We start from the raw sequence: 23,825 nt of genomic DNA on the forward strand, positions 1-23,825 counted from the left end.
ATAATGACAGTATACAGTAGAAGAGTACTAAATACATAATGACAGTATAGAGCAGAAGAGCACTAAATACATAATGACAGTATAGAGCAGAAGAGCACTAAATACATAATGACAGTATAGAGCAGAAGAGTACTAAATACATAATGACAGTATAGAGCAGAAGAGTACTAAATACATAATGACAGTATAGAGCAGAAGAGCACCAAATACATAATGACAGTATAGAGCAGAAGAGTACTAAATACATAATGACAGTATACAGTAGAAGAGTTACTAAATACATAATGACAGTATACAGTGAAGAGCACCACTAAATACATAATGACAGTATAGAGCAGAAGAGTACTAAATACATAATGACAGTATACAGTAGAAGAGCACTAAATACATAATGACAGTATAGAGCAGAAGAGTACTAAATACATAATGACAGTACAGAGCAGAAGAGTACTAAATACATAATGACAGTATACAGCAGAAGAGTACTAAATACATAATGACACTACAGAGTAGAAGAGCACTAAATACATAATGACAGTATAGAGTAGAAGAGCACTAAATACATAATGACAGTACAGAGTAGAACAATTACTAAATACATAATGACAGTATAGAGCAGAAGAGCACTAAATACATAATGACACTACAGAGCAGAAGAGCACTAAATACATAATGACAGTATAGAGTAGAAGAGCACTAAATACATAATGACAGTATAGAGCAGAAGAGCACTAAACACATAATGACAGTATAGAGCAGAAGAGTACTAAATACATAATGACAGCTACAGAGCAGAAAGAGTACTAAATACATAATGACACTACAGAGCAGAAGAGCACTAAATACATAATGACACACAGAGCAGAAGAGCACCAAATACATAATGACAGTATAGAGCAGAAGAGTACTAAATACATAATGACACTACAGAGTAGAAGAGCACCAAATACATAATGACAGTATAGAGCAGAAGAGCACTAAATACATAATGACACTACAGAGCAGAACACAATACTAAATACATAATGACAGTATAGAGCAGAAGAGTACTAAATACATAATGACAGTATAGAGCAGAAGAGTACTAAATACATAATGACAGTATAGAGCAGAAGAGTTACTAAATACATAATGACAGTATAGAGCAGAAGAGCACTAAATACATAATGACAGTATAGAGCAGAAGAGTACTAAATACATAATGACAGTATACAGTAGAAGAGTACTAAATACATAATGACAGTATAGAGCAGAAGAGTACTAAATACATAATGACAGTATAGAGCAGAAGAGTACTAAATACATAATGACAGTATACAGCAGAAGAGTACTAAATACATAATGACAGTATACAGCAGAAGAGTACTAAATACATAATGACAGTATACAGCAGAAGAGTACTAAATACATAATGACAGTATACAGTAGAAGAGTACTAAATACATAATGACAGTATACAGTAGAAGAGTACTAAATACATAATGACAGTATACAGTAGAAGAGTACTAAATACATAATGACAGTATACAGTAGAAGAGTACTAAATACATAATGACAGTATAGAGCAGAAGAGTACTAAATACATAATGACAGTATACAGTAGAAGAGTACTAAATACATAATGACAGTATAGAGCAGAAGAGTACTAAATACATAATGACAGTATAAAGCAGAAGAGTACTAAATACATAATGACAGTATAGAGTAGAAGAGTACTAAATACATAATGACAGTATAGAGCAGAAGAGTACTAAATACATAATGACAGTATACAGTAGAAGAGTACTAAATACATAATGACAGTATACAGTAGAAGTGTACTAAATACATAATGACAGTATACAGTAGAAGAGTACTAAATACATAATGACAGTATACAGTAGAAGAGTACTAAATACATAATGACAGTATAGAGCAGAAGAGTACTAAATACATAATGACAGTATACAGTAGAAGAGTACTAAATACATAATGACAGTATAGAGCAGAAGAGAACTAAATACATAATGACAGTATAGAGCAGAAGAGTACTAAATACATAATGACAGTATAGAGTAGAAGAGTACTAAATACATAATGACAGTATAGAGCAGAAGAGAGCACTAAATACATAATGACAGCATACAGTAGAGAAGAGCACTAAATACATAATGACAGTATAGAGCAGAAGAGTACTAAATACATAATGACAGTATACAGTAGAAGAGTACTAAATACATAATGACAGTATAGAGCAGAAGAGTACTAAATACATAATGACAGTATAGAGCAGAAGAGTACTAAATACATAATGACAGTATAGAGCAGAAGAGTACTAAATACATAATGACACTACAGAGTAGAACAGTACTAAATACATAATGACACTACAGAGTAGAAGAGTACTAAATACATAATGACAGTATAGAGCAGAAGAGTACTAAATACATAATGACACTACAGAGTAGAACAGTACTAAATACATAATGACAGTATAGAGCAGAAGAGTACTAAATACATAATGACACTACAGAGTAGAACAGTACTAAATACATAATGACAGTATAGAGCAGAAGAGTACTAAATACATAATGACACTACAGAGTAGAAGAGTACTAAATACATAATGACAGTATAGAGTAGAAGAGTACTAAATACATAATGACAGTATACAGTAGAAGAGTACTAAATACATAATGACACTACAGAGCAGAAGAGTACTAAATACATAATGACAGTATAGAGCAGAAGAGTACTAAATACATAATGACAGTATAGAGCAGAAGAGTACTAAATACATAATGACAGTATAGAGCAGAAGAGTACTAAATACATAATGACAGTATAGAGCAGAAGAGTACTAAATACATAATGACAGTATAGAGCAGAAGAGTACTAAATACATAATGACAGTATACAGTAGAAGAGTACTAAATACATAATGACAGTATACAGTAGAAGAGTACTAAATACATAATGACAGTATAGAGCAGAAGAGTACTAAATACATAATGACAGTATAGAGCAGAAGAGTACTAAATACATAATGACAGTATACAGTAGAAGAGTACTAAATAAATAATGACAGTATACAGTAGAAGAGTACTAAATACATAATGACAGTATACAGTAGAAGAGTACTAAATACATAATGACAGTATACAGTAGAAGAGTACTAAATACATAATGACAGTATAGAGCAGAAGAGTACTAAATACATAATGACAGTATACAGTAGAAGAGTACTAAATACATAATGACAGTATACAGCAGAAAGAGTACTAAATACATAATGACAGTATAGAGCAGAAGAGTACTAAATACATAATGACAGTATACAGTAGAAGAGTACTAAATACATAATGACAGTATAGAGCAGAAGAGTACTAAATACATAATGACAGTATAAAGCAGAAGAGTACTAAATACATAATGGCAGTATAGAGTAGAAGAGTACTAAATACATAATGACAGTATAGAGCAGAAGAGTACTAAATACATAATGACAGTATACAGCAGAAGAGTACTAAATACATAATGACAGTATACAGTAGAAGTGTACTAAATACATAATGACAGTATACAGCAGAAGAGTACTAAATACATAATGACAGTATACAGCAGAAGAGTACTAAATACATAATGACAGTATAGAGCAGAAGAGCACTAAATACATAATGACAGTATACAGTAGAAGAGTACTAAATACATAATGACAGTACAGAGCAGAAGAGCACTAAATACATAATGACAGTTATAGAGTAGAAGAGTACTAAATACATAATGACAGTATAGAGCAGAAGAGTACTAAATACATAATGACAGTATACAGTAGAAGAGCACTAAATACATAATGACAGTATAGAGCAGAAGAGCACTAAATACATAATGACAGTATACAGGAGAAGAGTACTAAATACATAATGACAGTATAGAGCAGAAGAGTACTAAATACATAATGACAGTATACAGTGAAGAGTACTAAATACATAATGACAGTATACAGTAGAAGAGTTACTAAATACATAATGACAGTATAGAGCAGAAGAGCACTAAATACATAATGACAGTATAGAGCAGAAGAGTACTAAATACATAATGACAGTATAGAGCAGAAGAGTACTAAATACATAATGACAGTATACAGTAGAAGAGTTACTAAATACATAATGACAGTATAGAGCAGAAGAGTACTAAATACATAATGACAGTATAGAGCAGAAGAGTACTAAATACATAATGACAGTATAGAGCAGAAGAGTACTAAATACATAATGACAGTATACAGTGAAGAGTACTAAATACATAATGACAGTATACAGTGAAGAGTACTAAATACATAATGACAGTATAGAGCAGAAGAGTACTAAATACATAATGACAGTATAGAGCAGAAGAGTACTAAATACATAATGACAGTATAGAGCAGAAGAGTACTAAATACATAATGACAGTATACAGGAGAAGAGTACTAAATACATAATGACAGTATAGAGCAGAAGAGTACTAAATACATAATGACACTACAGAGCAAAAGAGTACTAAATACATAATGACAGTATACAGTAGAAGAGCACTAAATACATAATGACAGTTATAGAGCAGAAGAGTACTAAATACATAATGACAGTATAGAGCAGAAGAGTACTAAATACATAATGACAGTATACAGGAGAAGAGTACTAAATACATAATGACAGTATACAGCAGAAGAGTACTAAATACATAATGACACTACAGAGCGGAAGAGTACTAAATACATAATGACAGTATACAGTAGAAGAGTACTAAATACATAATGACAGTATACAGTAGAAGAGTACTAAATACATAATGACACTACAGAGCAGGCACTAAATACATAATGACAGTATAGAGCAGAAGAGTACTAAATACATAATGACACTACAGAGCAGAAGAGTACTAAATACATAATGACAGTATAGAGCAGAAGAGTACTAAATACATAATGACAGTATAGAGCAGAAGAGTACTAAATACATAATGACAGTATAGAGTAGAAGAGTACTAAATACATAATGACAGTATAGAGTAGAAGAGTACTAAATACATAATGACAGTATACAGAGCAGAAGAGCACTAAATACATAATGACAGTATAGAGTAGAAGAGCACTAAATACATAATGACAGTATAGAGCAGAAGAGTACTAAATACATAATGACAGTATAGAGTAGAAGAGTACTAAATACATAATGACAGTATAGAGTAGAAGAGTACTAAATACATAATGACAGTATAGAGTAGAAGAGTACTAAATACATAATGACAGTATAGAGTAGAAGAGTACTAAATACATAATGACAGTATACAGTAGAAGAGTACTAAATACATAATGACAGTATACAGTAGAAGAGTACTAAATACATAATGACAGTATAGAGTAGAAGAGTACTAAATACATAATGACAGTATAGAGTAGAAGAGTACTAAATACATAATGACAGTATAGAGTAGAAGAGTACTAAATACATAATGACAGTATAGAGTAGAAGAGTACTAAATACATAATGACAGTATACAGTAGAAGAGTACTAAATACATAATGACAGTATACAGTAGAAGAGTACTAAATACATAATGACAGTATAGAGTAGAAGAGTACTAAATACATAATGACAGTATAGAGTAGAAGAGTACTAAATACATAATGACAGTATACAGTACAAGTGTACTAAATACATAATGACAGTATACAGTAGAAGAGTACTATATACATAATGACAGTATACAGTAGAAGAGTACTATATACATAATGACAGTATACAGTAGAAGAGTACTATATACATAATGACAGTATACAGTAGAAGAGTACTATATACATAATGACAGTATACAGTACAAGTGTACTAAATACATAATGACAGTATACAGTACAAGTGTACTAAATACATAATGACAGTATACAGTACAAGTGTACTATATACATAATGACAGTATACAGTACAAGTGTACTATATACATAATGACAGTATACAGTACAAGTGTACTAAATACATAATGACAGTATACAGTACAAGTGTACTATATACATAATGACAGTATACAGTAGAAGAGTACTAAATTAAGACATTTCATTTTTATAAGGACATCACTGTTTATTATTTCTTGTTTCATTTTTGAACTGTGTTTTGTTTAGTAATAATCAGAAAAATTTTAATTTCACTTCAGTTGGTTTGTAAAAATATATAGATATATACATTTCCTGCAGTTATTTAATTGTCACATACATTCTACAACTGTAACATCAGAAACAAACATAGGTCCAAGAAGTCTTAATATGACTTAATATAATCTGAAAGGTGAATCTTTCTACTTCACAGACAAACTTGAAATGTTTGTTCTTTCATACTAGTACTGATTAACCTATGGTAATCCACTTACCATAAGGTGGACCACAGAAAAGAAATTGAAAATTGGTAGTACATAAAACTTGTAACTTTTTTCAAAATTCAAAATATAAAATTTGATTTATTATTTCAAAAATCATTCAAAATAACAAAAAAGGCACAAATACAAAAAACAATCTCCCTTACTCACAGACTAATTATACAAATCTGTACCATAGGTCTCGATATACTATTAACATCATAACAGTATTGTTTAGAAATGTTGGGTTGGTTTATTCAATAGTTTTACAAACTAATCACTAAATGTCTCCAACATTAAATAAATAACATATTAATACATAACATTACATATATTGGGAAAGCTGGTATTTACCTTTTGACATATTCCTATTAAAAAAACAAACAAAAAAAACAGACAGGCCTGCATGTTTAATAGAAAACTGGCTTTAACTCTGAGCTAAAGCAGAAATCTGTGAAGAAGATTTACTAATTACAGAAGGAACAAGTGTCAAAGCCAAGCTGAGGGTCCTGGAGTTAGGACTCTTGAAAATTTTTCATTTTGATAGTATCTGAACATATTTAAATCATTTAGATGTTTCATACTAATACAGGAGCAAATGTATACATACACACATACATACACACTACCTACACAATCTATAAACTCCTTCAAACAACAATCATTACACAACAGCCAATCTTCTATCTCAGAGATTTTTTTCATATTAACAGTCTGCCACAAAGGCATAACATAATAAATTGGTTGCATCATAGGAACAAAATACACACAAAGGACAGTTAACAGTTTTTTCAAAGATAAACTCAAAGCTACACAATGGACTATCTGTGTTCTGCACACCACAGGTACTGAAACCCAGTTTCTATCATTGCGAGTCCACAGACATACAGTTGTGATACTGCAGGGCAAGAACAGTTAATTTAACATGATACGATGATAAACAACACTTCAACACAACAATTCTTTGCAAACTCACCATTATGACTATGGAAAGCTCACTTTAGCAGTTGTTTAGATATAAAAAATTATTCAGAAGAAATAATTAATCATCAATGGTGCTTGAGACTAAACATAATTAATTTCTGATTGTTATCAGTCTATTTGAGTCAAGTATGTGAATCCTGACTGTGCTGTAGTTCAAATTAAAAAACAAGGAAGAATCGTGGCAGGTAGGAGTGCTTGAAAACCAACTGCTGACAAAGTATCGAAACAAACGGACCTCTTCAAGGCGCGACTTGGATCAATGGATCCAGATGTCACGGCTGGGAATGACAAATCCAATATCCAATAATTCTGGTGTGTGTGTGTGTGTGTGTGTGTGTGAAGGGGAATACCTCGACATCACTGAGGGGAATACCCTGAAAAACTACAAGAACTAAAAAGAGGCTACAACATGTATAACTGAGTAACAGCAATTCTTAGCAACTGCCAGAAGATAAACCATGAAGTACAAAATCTGAAATTCAAATAATACAACTATAAATGCTGGTGTTGCAATTCTTCTTTACCATCTACAATGTATATCCCATCATGTCATTCCATTCAGATGTTATGTGATAACATTTGTTGATATTATCCTTGTGTACAGCAGAAACTCCAGCAAAAAACACAAATTGTTACATGTGAAAACTTCTAACATGATAGATTTTAAATTAATCTAGATGGGAAATACTGAAATTTGGTAAAGGACTGACTTGCAAGTTGCAATACTTGGATGGTGGAATGTAAAATCTACTGTATAGTAAGACTATCATGTTGTTATATGTTCAAGGATTGGTTTGGTTTTGAATTTCGTCCAAAGCCACGAGGGTTTTCTGCACTACCTGTCCCTAACTTAGCATTGTAAGTCTAAAGAGAAGGCAGCTAGTCATCACCACCCACTGCCATCTCTTGAGCTATCTTTTACCAATGAATAGTTCGATTGACAGTCACATTATAACACCCCCACGGCTGAAAGGGCAAGCATGTTTGGTATGACAGGGATTCGAACCCGTGACCCTCAGATTTTACACAAAATTCAACAGGCTTGAATTTGAATTTGAAGATGGAGGTTAGCATTATCATGAATCAGGTTGAATAGTAACAATTATTTACATCAAGATTTGGAGAAGGAAGCAATTTAATAAAAATCAGATGAGTAGTGAATTTAGTTCTGTGTTCTTGCTTTGTTTGTAGTGTGATGTATGTTTCCACATAACTAGTTCAGGTACAGTGAAGGGGGGGGGGGGTAGGCATCTGACTTGGTTTCGTAATTTCTATAGTGTGAACCCAATTCATGTTGAATGTTATCAAATCGTTATCTGTTAAGGGTCTAATGAATGTTTTTTTTTTCTTAGATACAAGTTACTATTTGTGATCTGAAAATGTGATGGTTTATTTTATACACGTAGGCTACTCTAGTTTTAAGATTTCTGCTGATTTCTTTGAAACGTGTCAGGTTTGTGTTGTTTGTTAGACCTACAGATTTTACAGATCTTGAGAATTTGGTGGGAGGTTTATAATGCTAAGTTTATTTAGCTTACAGTGTACAATTATTGCTTTAATCTTAGTGGGATTGAATACTATTCCCCATTTATTGCAACATTACGACTTCAGATAAGAATAGGCTGTACATTTATTTATCTACCCTGGTATACCGAATATGAAACATATCAGTCTATTAAAAAAATATATATCGACACACACGCGCACACACACAGAGAGAGGGGAGTAATATGAAGTAAAATATTAATTAATTAACGGTAAAAAAACATACAAATAATTTATATTTTATGGTTAATATTTTTCGTATCTTTAATTGCTTTAAACTACAATTAATAAATTTTGTTCTTAATCTAACCACTGTGACGTAGCTTCCAACACACAAAGCGTGACAAAATCTAACGTCAAACGACAAATCCACACTGCTTCTATACCTAAAATCTTGCAGATCTAGAATCTTTACTGTTTTACACACCGTCTTCAAACAAAAACATTATTTGTAATGCTGTTTTTAGAAATACACTGTATGAGCTAAAATTTGGAGATAAGAAAAATATTTTTATTTTTCTCACGGAACTTTTAGCATTACACATAAGCCTATGCATATATTTAAGAATATTTATACATTTCATATCGAATGTGTAACATTGTCACTGTGTCCTTTGTTTTGCAGTTCTTTCAAAATGCTTGAATAGATCATTATTTGCACGCCCTACGACGCCAAACGAAGTTTGTTTTGAATTTCGCACAAAGCTACTCGAGGGCTATCTGTGCTAGCCGTCCCTAATTTAGCAGTGTAAGACTAGAGGAAAGGCAGCTAGTCATCACCACCCACCGCCAACTCTTGGGCTACTCTTTTACCAACGAATAATGGGATTGACCGTGACATTATACACCCGCACGGCTGGGAGGGCGAGCATGTTTAGCGCGACGCGGGCACGAACCCGCGACCCTCGGATTACGAGTCGTACGCCTTACGCGCTTGGCCATGCCAGGCCGACGCCAAACGAATTCGCAGAGATACGAGTCAATCATGTTAAGATTGGTTCCCGTAATGTCGCTTGTTACGTTTCTTCAAAAAATAAAAATTTTTCCCATTTTAACCCTTTAAAAATAAATTATCCATATTTTAAATTAGCATTCCTTAAATCAGCAGGAAAGACGAAATTCAAAAAGAAAAATTATACTTGAAACAGAAAGAAAAAAAATCCCAAATTGAAAAGCAATGACAGAAAAACGTGCTGGTGATATTTATTGTGATCATGGTATTTATATCTTTTATTAGAAAGCATAACTTTATCAAACGTAATGCACGACACAGTTTTCACATTTCTTTCCTTCCGGCCACGAGCCAGTTACGGTCCACATATTTGATCTCGTAAATTGGCAAGTGCTCATTGACACATACATCCTCCAGGTGGAGAAAAATCTGAAATCATCCAGTATACACAGCTCAGGTAATGAGAAACTACATTAACCTGCACTATAAACTCTTTGTAAGGTTTCGTATAAAATATTTCACACCCCTTGTTACAGAACAAGACTATCCGATCGTAAGAGAAATATCATATTTAGCAAAGATACAGAAACAATTTAGTTCGGGCGCTGCGTCTCTGTTTAATTTTCTCTTTGGTTGTTTCCAAACACTTACTTTACTTGTAATTACGATACTCATCGCGAAGTAGCAAAAACATAGCCAGATTGTTCACACAGACACACACACACACTACAACTATGGCCTAGCGCGTAAGGCGTGCGACTCGTAATCCGAGGGTCGCGGGTTCGAGCCCGCGTCGCGCTAAACATACTCGCCCTCCCAGCCGTGCGGGTGTATAATGTGACGGTCAATCCCACTATTCGTTGGTACAAGAGTTACCCAAGAGTTGGCGGTGGGTGGTGATGACTAGTTGCCTTCCCTCTAGTCTCACACTGCTAAATTAGGGACGGCTAGCACAGATAGCCCTCGAGTAGCTTTGTGCGAAATTCCAAAACAAAAGAAACTGGCGGTACGAATATGGCATTTATTTACCAGAAATCTACAGACAGAATCGCTCTCTGAAACAAACTTGTGAGAATTTCGTTTAAACAAAAATATAACAATGCTTGAAATACTTCATCTGATCACAGATGGCGCCACTGCATATCCTCTCCTGTTCTGAAGCAAATCACATCTAAAAAGTTCGAGTAGATCTGACACAATTACTGTGTCCTTTCATGACATATATGATTCACATTCCATCCTCGGCCTTGGTCACTGTTCGTTTTCCTGGTCTGATTTATACAAACATTATTTTTACAATATCTGTTCTCAGGGATATTAAACAAATATATAAACAAACCGCATCTCCATGCATAACGTGTAAACAATCCAAAATGAAAACGTATGTTATTTCACTTGAAGACCAGTTTATAAAAGTAAAATCCAAGTGTGAAAACTTCAATCAGCATTTTACAATACATGCGTCAACACCGAGTATATTCATGGAGCCAACATTTTCTTTTACTGGTGGTGACTCAACGTGAAAACGAATCTCGACGCATAACAGAGCCAGAATGAAAGTATTGCCAGTGCGTTATGCAAACACACGCCTTGTGAATCGTTACATATCAAAAAAATAAAGCTGCACAAAGAAACGTACACCACAAAAAAAAACAACATTCAAATCGAACTAAATTCTCGAATGTTCTCGAAGAGTCCACTCGTAAACGCTCTAGCTTTTGGGTCGATTTCAATATCTAAAACACGTTCGTATAACGATGTTATCACTGTCTAGATGGAAATCAATGAACAGAAACCACGAGTAGCTCAAGTATCATTACAGAAAAATTAATAAATAAAAGATTTAATAACAGGAACACGATTAAGCTTGAACACGAAACGACAATCTGTCATCAACAGAGCATGTTAGTAAAACACAATTTACAAAATGTAACGACAATGTGTTATCAACATATATCAGTAAACGTTCTCGTCTTACTGCCTCAGGAACACCTCGTTTTTACTGGCAGTTAATATAAAAACTTTCGTGAGATATCCTTAAGCCCGTATTAAAAAAACGTAATAAAATTTACAGTAATCGTTAATCGGTTGTCTGGTTTTAGAATTTTCGCGCAAGGCTACATAAGAGAAATCTACGCAAAGCCATCCACACTTTTGAGCTGATATATTAGGGAAAAGGCAGTTAGTCAACAGTACCCAGCGCCAATTCAACTCTTGGGCTATTCTTGTCTGACCGATGGTAGTATTTGAAAGTAACTTGTACCGTAACTTCTGGTCTCAAAATACAGATAGCGTTTATGCAGTAACAATACTCAAACATTAACGAATTCTGACGCATGCTCAAATCCAGACCACTTTTCAAAACTCGTGCTTCATACGAGATTGCACAGCTCAATTTCAAGCATTTTTCGGGAACATTTAAACTCTCTCTCAGAATGTTTTTCAAGCACTTTTTGGAAGCTAAAATATACACAAAACAAAGTTCACTGATATTTTATAAAAATTCCTATTTATTTGTTTAGCAAATTAGTATAGATTTAAAAGCATTTATTTCGTTCAACTCCGCAATATGTATTAAGAAGTTAGATATGTTATACCTTTCAGCCGTAAAGGCGTTACATGTGACGGTCAATCCCACTATTCGTTAGTAAAACAATAGCCCACGAGATGGCGATAGGTGGTGATGACTAGCTGCATAAATCAGGGACGGCTGGTGCAGTTAGCCCTCATGTAGCTTTAAACGAAATTTAAAAAAACAAACTGCTATTATAATATTCTAAATAACTATGATAATAAAAACGTCCTTTTTGAGCCCTTTAACTTCCATTCTCAGTTTCAAGGACCATCAAGGATGCTTTTCTTTTTTTTTTTGTATAACTGCCAAATAACACAAGTCGCCTTGTATCGGCATCTCATTGCGACAACCTTCTGTCTCCTCGATCAATAATAACATAATTTAAGTTCACTTAAGGATGCACAAAGCCACGAAATATTCGGTTGTCTGGAAATAAATGTCGGAATTCTCACGATGACATTTAGAAGCTGAATATTGAGTAACTTATCGTTGGTTGGTTGGTTGGTTTAATCCAACATTTGTCGCTTAATTGTCTGCTGTTTCAACTCTACACAGTAAGTTTCGCAACCCCAAAGGCAGCATGGACAAGAACTTTCGTCCGATTTTCCTTTACGACTTCAAAATTGGACGAAAAGCGACCGAAACTAACTACACAGAACATCAACCAGGCATTCAGACATGGATCTGTTATTGAACGTACAGTTCAGTGTTAGTTTCCCAGTTTTCGACATGGAGATGAAAGTCTTGAAGACCACGGAGGTCATCGAAGGAAGCCATCCTATGATGAAAACATATTGAGGGAAGCACTTGAGACAGATCCTCGCACAACAGTATGTGAGCTTTTAGAAAATCTGGGCACAAGCAAATCACACATTGCCAACCACCTGAGTGCGATTGGAAAGACCAAAAAGTTGGATAATTCGGTTCCGCATGAACTATCCGAAGGTCAACAAAATGGGCGTTATGAGACCTGTCAAAAACTGAACGAAATTGGAATCGAGGTTCTGCCTTATACATCTTATTTCTCAGACCTTTCCCCTATACATTTTCATTTTTTCAAGCACTTTGACAATAAACACTTTCAAAACCAGACAGCTGCAGAAGCTGTCAAGGAGAAACTGATTTCTATAGCAGGGACATAAACAGCACCGTTATACGTTAGCAAAAGTGTATGAAAGCAAATGGTGCTTATTTTTATTAAAGCATGTTTTACAACACTGGTTTATACTTTTCTAAACTTCGCAGTTCAAAAACGACATTTATTTCTTGACAACCTAATACAACACATCGAATAACAAGGGATCTTAATGAACTATACGCTGTAATGTCACATTCCAGTAGTTTTTCATACAGTGTTCAGAGGCTACATACATGACCTCCAATCAAATGATATACATTGATCGTGTTAAAAGTTTCATACACGTGCACTTCTGATGAAATTCGACAATGCATTTTTCTTCACACAAAATATCTTTGTACCCCCTTCAGAGATCCTTACGTATTAACAAAAAGTTACCAACTTACTGACTGCTTTACGAAGGTATTCAGCGAGTTTCCTTTAAAGTTTATAACGTTTGACTTTTTTAACTAAGCAACGACCCAATCAAAAAAGAGAATTATGATAAAACAGCCTAAAGTTTGTTAGTATATTTTAATTACTGATAAATACTTAGTCTGTTCCACCAATAAGAGTAATATACACTTTCTCAATACCTGTTAAATATTCCTCAGACAGAAATTGAGATCTTCACATCGGTAACAACTAAGATACTGCACATTAATAGGTAATTTTCACTTATATTCCACCAGCTTTACGTTATACACGTGAAACGGAGAAAGTGTGTTTGTGTGTTTTTCGTATAGCAAAGCCACATCAGGCTATCTGCTGAGCCCACCGATGGGAATCGAACCCCTAATTTTAGCGTTGTAAATCCGTAGACTTACTGCTGTACCAGCGAGGGCGAAAAGAGAGAAAAACTGTAATAGCTGTTGTTTAAGCACAATTCGAACAATTGATTTTAGAACTGAAAGCCCTTTACCTTACTGCTGACCCATCAAATGACAATTTGAAATAGAAAAAAATATATATTTTTAATCAATAAACTCTTAATTAAGGTCATAATTACAATTAACAGATTATTAGAATAAGTGCCCCGATTTAATTTTGCATTGAATTTTATTTTTTTTTTTCTATCTAACAAACGGGTATCACTTATTTACACCATCTTTCTCAAATATATAAATTTTACTTGATTCTGTCCGAGAAAAGAGAACATTCACAAACTCATTATTATAACTGTGAAACAATAACAGAGACTTGCACTATGCTGTTATTTTATTAAAAATTTGCTTCCTTTATTTTGCTAAAAACACCTGATATTTTTTACATTACTAAAGTAAAAAAAATACCGTTATTGATAAAGCAACTGTGCACAGTTTAACGGATTTGTTACTATATATTTTAAAATCGATGTTTGTTTCAGTTAAATATATATTTATAAATGCATGCAACTTGTGCAGATAAATGTATATTACGCAAGTCCCGCCTGTTCATAAATTTAAGATTATCGATTTTAAGAATCAACAACATATGTTTTACAAAAGCACCAGACTATTGTTGGGCCAACTGAATTTTCAAGAATCTCGCCAAAAGTTTATAAATCGATGCGCCAAGCGACAAGATATATTGGTTTGCTACAGTTGATATACTGTAAACCTCGGAAGGTATAACTTTGATAAACGCTTATTAATCGGGAAACTACAAATACCTGACCAGGAACGTTTATAGAACAGAAACATTACAAACCGTTTGATTTCAGCGGATTACCATCTGACGTTAGTATTTCTACGAAAACATTTGATAAAAACTGAATAGTTGTCAATGGCATTTTCTCTTCACTTCACCTATCAAGAATATGGGATTTTGTCACAGCGACTCCAACACATGTTCTCACCAACAAGCAAATACTACAAAGAGTAGCTATTAATAGGAAGTACACATTCCCTTTACTGTTAAAAATACATAACTCCTGCAGAGGCAGACAACACCACCCGTAAAACAAAGGCCCCAAGTACTTTAGTTATTACTGGTAACAACTACAAAACGCTTGCGGAAACAAAATAACAGAACATGTGTCGCGCTTCGATAAACACATCTATATTTTTTTTGTTCCATTAATAAAACTGTTCATGTCACAGAGCAAAATACGTGAGACCCACAAAGAAACAATGAAATCAAACTAAATATATGCCCACTCAGAAATAACTAATAAAAACAAAAATCCAGGAAATGAAGGTAAAACCTCAAGATGGAATTGTATTTATCAGCATTGCTGAGATACGTTTGTTTGTTCTGAATTTCGCGCAAAGCTACTCGAGGGCTATCTGTGCTAGCCGTCCCTAATTTAGCAGTGTAAGACTAGAAGGAAGGCAGCTAGTCATCACCACCCACCGCCAACTCTTGGGCTACTCTTTTACCAACGAATAGTGGGATTGACCGTCACAATATAACGCCCCCACGGCTGAAATGGCGAGTATGTTTGGTGCGACCGGGATTAGAACCCGCAACCCTCGGGATTACGAGTCGAATGCCTTAACACACATGTCCATGCCGAGCCGAGATACGTCAGTAATGAATAGAATTAAAAAACACAACATTCTAGAAAATAAACACCAACACAATCTACGTTTAATTAATTTTACAGAATTTTATCTCACTATCCCCAAATAAGCCGGGATTTCCAATATAAAGCACAATCACATTTATTACATATTATACAAGTGATACAATTAATAATGAAACTTTCGGTTCAATGTAATTTATAAGCAAGCTCAAAACTTTCTATCACACAGTCTCGGGCTCAACATTCGTCGCGTCGGCTGCCATGGAAACCGCTTGCATGTGTTAACTTTAGATTTATTTACAATTTAAAAAATTAAATAGTCCTAAAAATCGTCAAATTACAAGTACATCACATACGTGTGTCATTTAATTATGTTAAATGTTAATTCTTTGTTACACCTAGTTATCTATACTTTCTTCTCTGGCTTGATTTTAGTCGATATATCTAAAGTTCAATTGTATTGATTATATAAAAAATATATGAACCAAAGTTTTACTTAAGGCACATACGTATTACTCGCGCAACCTGTATTTCTAAAAGGATTATATATTTGAAGAAGAAATTATGGTTACAATACACTATTATACATATTTGTACAAAATAACTTACTTGGTCTATTACCATGTTTATTTTATTTATTTATTTATTAATGTACAAGCTTTCGGCTCAGTTACATAAGCCTTCTACATGTGCGAGAAATTAAAAAAATACAGAATGCAACTCGCGTTAAAAGCCTGAAAAGTTAGGTACTATTATACACTTGTCTTGGTAAATCCTTCAGAGAACAAAAGAAACAAAAATGAAACCGAAAAATATAAGAACATTAACACTTTTGTCTTACAATAAATATAACTGATTGAATACGAAATGTCATTCTTTTAAATTTCAGGTAATGCTTAATGTAGTACACTTAAATAAGATGTTTCAAAGTTTTGTGTTTTTTTTTAATAATTTAATCAACATTTCGGCTACATATATGCTCCAGATAGAGGCCTATATCCAAAACGGGCAAATAAAACTTGAAAAGGTTTAACAGTCGTTTGATTTACTAATAACCTAAACTAATGCTCCAGAAAAGAGGCGTTCTGACTACACATCATTCTAACGTCATGATCATTTTTATAAGAGGAAACTACAAGCGAACTCTTTAACAGAGACAGTTTAGGCGTAGGTAGCTCACTGGTAGAGTTTGTTTTGAATTTCGCGCAAAGCTACAAGAGGGTTATTTGCGTTAGCCGCCCGTAATTTAGTAATGTAAGACCGGAGGGAAGGCAGCTAGTAATCACCACCAACTCTTGGTCTACTCTTTTACCAGCGAATAGTGGAATTGACTGTAACTTTATAATGTCCCACAGATGAAAGGGCAAGCATGTTTGTTGTGACGGAAATTCGAGCCCGCGACACTCAAGCGCCCTAACCACTTGGCCATGCCAAGCCAAAGTGGTAGAACATTGGTGGATTACAGAAGTCTATATATTCAGATGCAAGGGATTTTTTTTTGGTTTTTTTAATAAGTGCAGTAAATTCTACAGAAACAAAGCTACTTCTAATGCCTTCAAGTCAGTAATAAACTTGTGGACTTACTATACTAAAATCCAGGGTTCACTTCCCCCTGGTAGGAAGTGCATGTATAGCCTATAATATCACTTTGCACAAAAAGCAAGACCAACATCATCTTATTGGGGTGCAAAACTTGCTAACAAAAAAAAAACTAGCATACATAACACAATAGACTTGCTGAATAAACAAAGTGCTGACAGGGCCTCTCTTACCAATATTCTATATTCAAACCTCTTTTAAAAATTGGTAAATTTCTTGTTGCTTGATAATTCACAAAGCTGGCTTTGAATACTGAAATGGTACACTCAATATCTTCTGTTGAATTTTTAGAACAGTATCTGGTTTCAAATTAGTTTCTTCTTCTTGTGATGTAACTTCAATGTTTATTTTACTTACAGTTTGTGTGGTGATTGTTACAGAATTTCTTTAGCAGTCCAGAATTACTTTGTTATTTTGAAATATTTCTGTGTATGGAGATCTTGGTGGTTGTATCCTACAGGAGTTCTCAAACTGCTAGAAGTGACACTAATGGTGTGTGGAACTAGTATCAGCGATACACAACACAGTTATTACAAAAAATCATTTATTTGTAATAAAACCTATCCGAGATTTTTATGTACATATACCAACTACTATCCTCACTTACAGACTCACCAGTATTTTCTTTCCTTAAAATTATATTCTTAAATCGTGCCAGTGTTAAAGATAATTTTTGTTATTGGATTTTTATATTCTTTATTTAAAGTTAGGTCTGAGTTTTTAATTTGATAAAAGTAAATAAAAAGTTGTACATAAGCCTGAAAAATTTGAGAACCACTATTTTTAAACCACTAAAGTAATAAGGAAAAGGCTTTGAAACATAACACTGTCCACAAACATGCACATTTAGGAACTAAGTAGTAAGATAAACTGGGGTTTCATTCCTCAGATGTTTTTCCAAAAGTTTGATATGTTTTAGCAGTAAGTTAAATGATAAAAGTTCATGGTTGTTTGTGATACAGACAAATATTTAACAAAGAGTGTGTATGTGTAACAGAATTAAGGTGTTCTATTTAAGAGAAAACTCAAAGCAGAAGTAATTTAAGTTGCAATAGAGTTATAAAGATACAAGATACATAAAAATATACCAAGAGTAATTATACATGAAGTAATGTGTAGTAACATTAAAAATTTACAGGTGGATTGCTTTAAAATGTCTGTGTTGTTAAAAAGTTTCTAACAGCTGTTAATACCCGTGTAATTTCTTTATACTTGCTATTTTCAGTTTAACACATTAACAATTCAAATCCACTTTGCTAAAGTTATAAAAACATTAGCTGAGGATACCAAAGATGTTTATTGATGAATGTCCATTAGCCCAAGGATCCATTTCTCTAAATACCCAAAAGTCCAAAGGTACAAGTTCTTTGTTTCTGTTTTTTTTCACAGTTAAAATATTAAGTTGATTGTTTGGTTAAATTTTATAACAAAAACCAACCCAGAATATGACCAACAATGTTGTAATTTCTCATGGATAATTTTAACATAACTTCCTTGATGTTATTTTCTTGTATGTATATACAGTGTCAGCTGCATGGTGATATAAATACTTTCTTACTAATGTTTTAATCCAATCTGTCCAACAACACAAAATATAAAAGGACTACTCACATGAAATTTGGGGCCAGATTCATAACATAATCCAACCAAATATTTTTAGATGTTTCCAATTCAGTACTTATGTGAACAAAGCGTAAATTACAAATGCACAGACTTAATAGAATATATATATATATTTCTATGTTGATGAAAACCTCCTAAATATGTAGATGTTATGGCCTATGCAAGTTTTTATTTTTCTGTATTCAACACAGAAATCAACAGTTAAATTTTCGTCTTCAGATTCATAAATAACTCAGTTTACAATAAAAAAAAAATTGTGCTCAATTTTTAACCATTCTTTATCTAAAGAAACTTAGTTTGATAAAACAACAAAATCTTACCTTATACAATGGTCTGGTAACAGATGTTGAATCTATCATCTGAGAAGTGATGCTGAGACCAGAACGGGTGGTCACTAAAGGTGTTGATCTAATAAGAATTTATTACACCTTCAATATGAGACGGCATCAGTTGTTTCTAAGAAAGTTCAACTTTCAATTTATGAGACATCTTCAGAATTTCTTTTACCTTGTTCCCATTTTTTTTAATTAAACTTTTGCTAAACCTAGACTACATTCTAAAAGTTACCTTTGCTGAGATCTTAGAATGAAATACTAACACAAAGAAATAAATGAACAGTAATGCCTACAAAACAGTAGATTCTAAGCAATTAGTTCTTTACAAATTGTTTTGCTTGTCAATTTAATAATTTTACCAGTAAGATTTTATAGTACAAGTTACTTAATGGTATTTACTATTCTTATTAATTAAAAAGTAATTCTTCCAAATATATGGATTGCTGAAAGTTTAATTTAGGGAAAAATAACTGACAGTTGGCAAGCAAGTGGAAAAGGAAATATGGTGAAAGAATTTGTGATAAATTTATCTTTGATACTTCCTTAATATGTGGTAAACTGATTAAAAAATTAAAATTTGTCAAGTTTGTTAAAAGCAAATATACAATGATATTTATTTGAAGATTTGAAAATTTCCTAAGCATGATAAATTTAATTATTTCAGGGCTCTGTTTAAACAGTAATATTTCTAAAATCAGTGATAATCCACATGCTCTCATGTTGGGAGTGATTGATTCTATTGGTATTTTATCTATTATCCAAAATAAACTTGGTATTTGAATAAATAAGCCACAATACAAAAATGTTCACAAACATTAATGTGTTTGAAGCAGGTCGAAACGTTGTTCGCTCTTCTATGTAAAATATTTTCTCAACCCAAACGAGCCGTTTTTGCATATAACTTTCTCAACAAGTGGGTTTCTCGACATCAGTGATCAATTGAAGCACGGTTCTTTGGAAAAGATTTTGTATGGAAGTGCAAATTAATATTATAGAAAAATGCTAAGATAAGTGTAATTACTGTGGATATTCATAATACCTTCAGTGAAATGTTTAGCTTTTATAATCATGGAATAATTCATTATGACATAAAAAAGTAGAATATTACAACCTTGTGTACTATTGGGAATTTAATAAAATATTTGAAGCTACAAATGAGATGTTTAGAATTTCAGAAGTATTTTCTTTATAGTATACAAGAACATGAGATGACTTGATTCAGATACTTTGACAAATTTACACGATAACAAAAGGCTAAAAATAGAACTTGTATAGAAACCCTGAGTAATATTTTCAAGACCTACAAGCTTAATTGGAGGAACATAGGCTTAAGAAACAGTTTAATATGATGTTATGTGTGTAATTAACTTGTATTACTTTTTAAATTTTATTTGATTGTGAAGGCTAATTTCAATAAACTAAAAATCCTTCTGTCATTTTGTACATTCTATGTCCTTAGCATTAATTAACTGATTGACAATTAATTAATCTACGATTATATTACTTTCGTTTGAAAACTTACAACTTACTTCAAATATGTCTATCTTTATATTTAATCCAGCACTACTCTTTTGTTGCATTTATTTTGTTCGAATGTTTAAAACTATCGACTTTCCAGTTGACAATGAAGCAATGGTAACCCTAGAAAATCAAAATGTTTTGTTGTCACTGGGCGTATACAAAGATGGCTGGGTTTATTAAAAGTATACATTTACATATTACTCAAATAAAAAATAACATACATATTACGAGTCTATGCAAATAAACCTCGACTGAACACTAACATATAATTATTTAAGTATTTTACTGAATGAAATCAATCTACTATTATAATAATAAAATAGCTACTTATAACGATCAGAGTTAAAAAAATAATTAACACTGTTATTCTGATCAATTATATAAAAGTCAGAGCCTTTTAATATTGTTTAACAAGTTATAACACGTAAAGTTACTGTCATAAAACAAATATAACTGGAAGTACTGTAGTCATTACTTAAAACACTGCGATATTTCACTTTAAATATAAAACCTACAATGTAACTACGCTCGAAGCTGGAGGAAAGTAACAGCTTCCGATTTTTCAAAGCTGTTGTCCCATGAAAATTTCACCGAAACAATGTAGTCTACACTGTAAAACCTAGGTTGTATAAATAATCTATATCATTAGTGTATTTAGTAACGTCTGAAAACATTTCACCATTACATGAATTTATGATTATATAAAATATAAGCAATTTAGGAGACACACAGTAAACTGAGAGTTCGATATTAAACATATAATACTAATACAATACACAGTCCAGTAATAGTTTGTATTAAAAACACCGAACCTGAAGTTTGTTTTAAATTTGTTACTATTAATACTGATATTGTGATGCATTAATCAAATACAAACTCTAAATACTCACAAAACCATCCGTTGGTCTGATAATTAATAACTATTGAATTATATCAAAATATTTTGCACAAAAATGTCAAAAAAAAAAAAAGAGAGCCTGAAGAAAGAAATATAAACAATTCCGTGTTTACAACTATTAAACTGCTTTCTTACTGTACAAAACCCTCTACCGTATACGTTCAACTCAGTCACTGCACATGCAGAATTCGAACGGGTGTGTCTCGCTCTGTTCAACATTCATTCACTAAAATTATTAAAGTGACCTCTTCGTTTTTGAATACCGAAAATAAACAAAAATAGAGAAAAATAAATAGCCCATTTACAAAGAGAAGTGCCTTTACAAGTTATTAGCCAAAATAAAATTTTCCCAATTTCTGTTGACTTTAGTCTAAAACACAATAAAATTTCCATCGCAATATGCATTAATTAATACTCACGGAGACTTAAATCCAGCTATATAATTTCTTGATGACAGTTATACGCTTATTCTTAAAGCTTAATTAGATATTCTTCTGTGATGTGAAGACTTTAATGATATTTTTAAATAACTATTTTATATTCTATAGGCATAGAAAGGTCGTCTTACCCATCCATTGCAAAAATTCGGGAATCTTAATCAAAACATTTGTTCAGTTATTATCCATTTTAACGTACAAAATTGAAATCTGCTCCAAAATAAATTTGATCTTAATAGTTTCACTGTTCCTTTTCCCACAATTATAAATACTAAGACCTTATTTTTTGTCGTTTGACCAGCCGATTCTCTATAGTTTGCTAAAAATTCTACATTATTCATTAAAAAGATATGAGGTCTGTTCAAAAAATACGCGGACTGTTTGAATTGCGCGGCTCCAGTTGGTTCCAGGGGAATTCGCTTGGTATCGCTAGGTTCGCACAAATCAGCTGATTACGACACCATTTCCCGATTGCAGATATCTTTATTTGTGTATTAGCTACGCGGTTTTAAGTGAAGTGCGATTTTTTTCGTTTGGCGGATTTCAGAATGAATGACCTGAAGGAGCAACGACTTGCTGTGAAATTTTGTGTAAATCTGCGACTGAAACTTTTGCTATGCTTAACACGGCTTACGGTGATGTTGCAATGAAGCATACGGCATGTTTCAAGTGGCATGAACGTTTTAAGGATGGTCGACAGTCCATTGAAGATGATGAGCGTCCTGGACGTCCTTCCACGTCAACTGACGACCCACACGTCGACCAAATCTACACCCTGGTGCGGGCAAATCGACGTCTGACTGTCAGGGGAGATTGCTGAAGAGTGTGGGATATCAGTTGGATCTTGTTACGAGATTTTGACCGAAAAATTGAAGGTTCATCGCGTTGCTGCGAAATTTGTGCCTCAGAACTTGTGAGTTTTTGGCCAAACACTCGATCACTGTTCTTCCCCATCCTCCCTACTCACCTGACCTTGCTCCTTGCGTTTTTTTCTTGTTCCCCAAACTCAAAAGACCCTTGAAAGGAAGAAGATTTGAGACGATTCCCGAGATTAAGGCAAATGCGACGAAGGAGCTGGAGGACATTACAAAAGAAGCGTACCAGGACTGTTTCAACAAGTGGAAACACCGTTGGGATAAGTGTGTGCGTTGGGGAAGAGAGTACTTTGAAGGGGTCCCAGACCTGTAACTTCTAAATAATGTACATTTTGTTTTATGACGTCAGTCCGCGTATTTTCTGAACAAACCTCGTATAAACTTACTGTAGTACCCGTACTCTGAGGGAAGTTATGTAAATTCATGATAAATGAAAGGTTATCTCAGGACATGAGAAATTGCTTTTCTAATATCATATGGGGTAAAAAA

At 33.1% G+C, this 23,825-nt stretch overlaps 1 pseudogene across 1 annotated transcript in view; it reads right to left on the minus strand.

Annotated features, from left to right (window-relative positions):
• The window catches only part of LOC143231837 (coronin-2B-like), a 49,144-nt pseudogene extending 26,892 nt beyond the window's left edge, over positions 1–22,252 (minus strand). Inside the window, exons 1-2 of the transcript XR_013017231.1 lie at positions 22,017–22,252; positions 19,591–19,678 (exon numbers count right to left, since the gene is read on the minus strand). The product of XR_013017231.1 is annotated as a coronin-2B-like (transcript). The remainder of the gene's footprint in view (positions 1–19,590; positions 19,679–22,016) is intronic.
• Positions 22,253–23,825: the final 1,573 nt, after the last annotated feature.

This window comes from Tachypleus tridentatus, chromosome 11 (assembly GCF_004210375.1).
Source record: "Tachypleus tridentatus isolate NWPU-2018 chromosome 11, ASM421037v1, whole genome shotgun sequence".
NCBI classification, from domain to species: domain Eukaryota; kingdom Metazoa; phylum Arthropoda; class Merostomata; order Xiphosura; family Limulidae; genus Tachypleus; species Tachypleus tridentatus.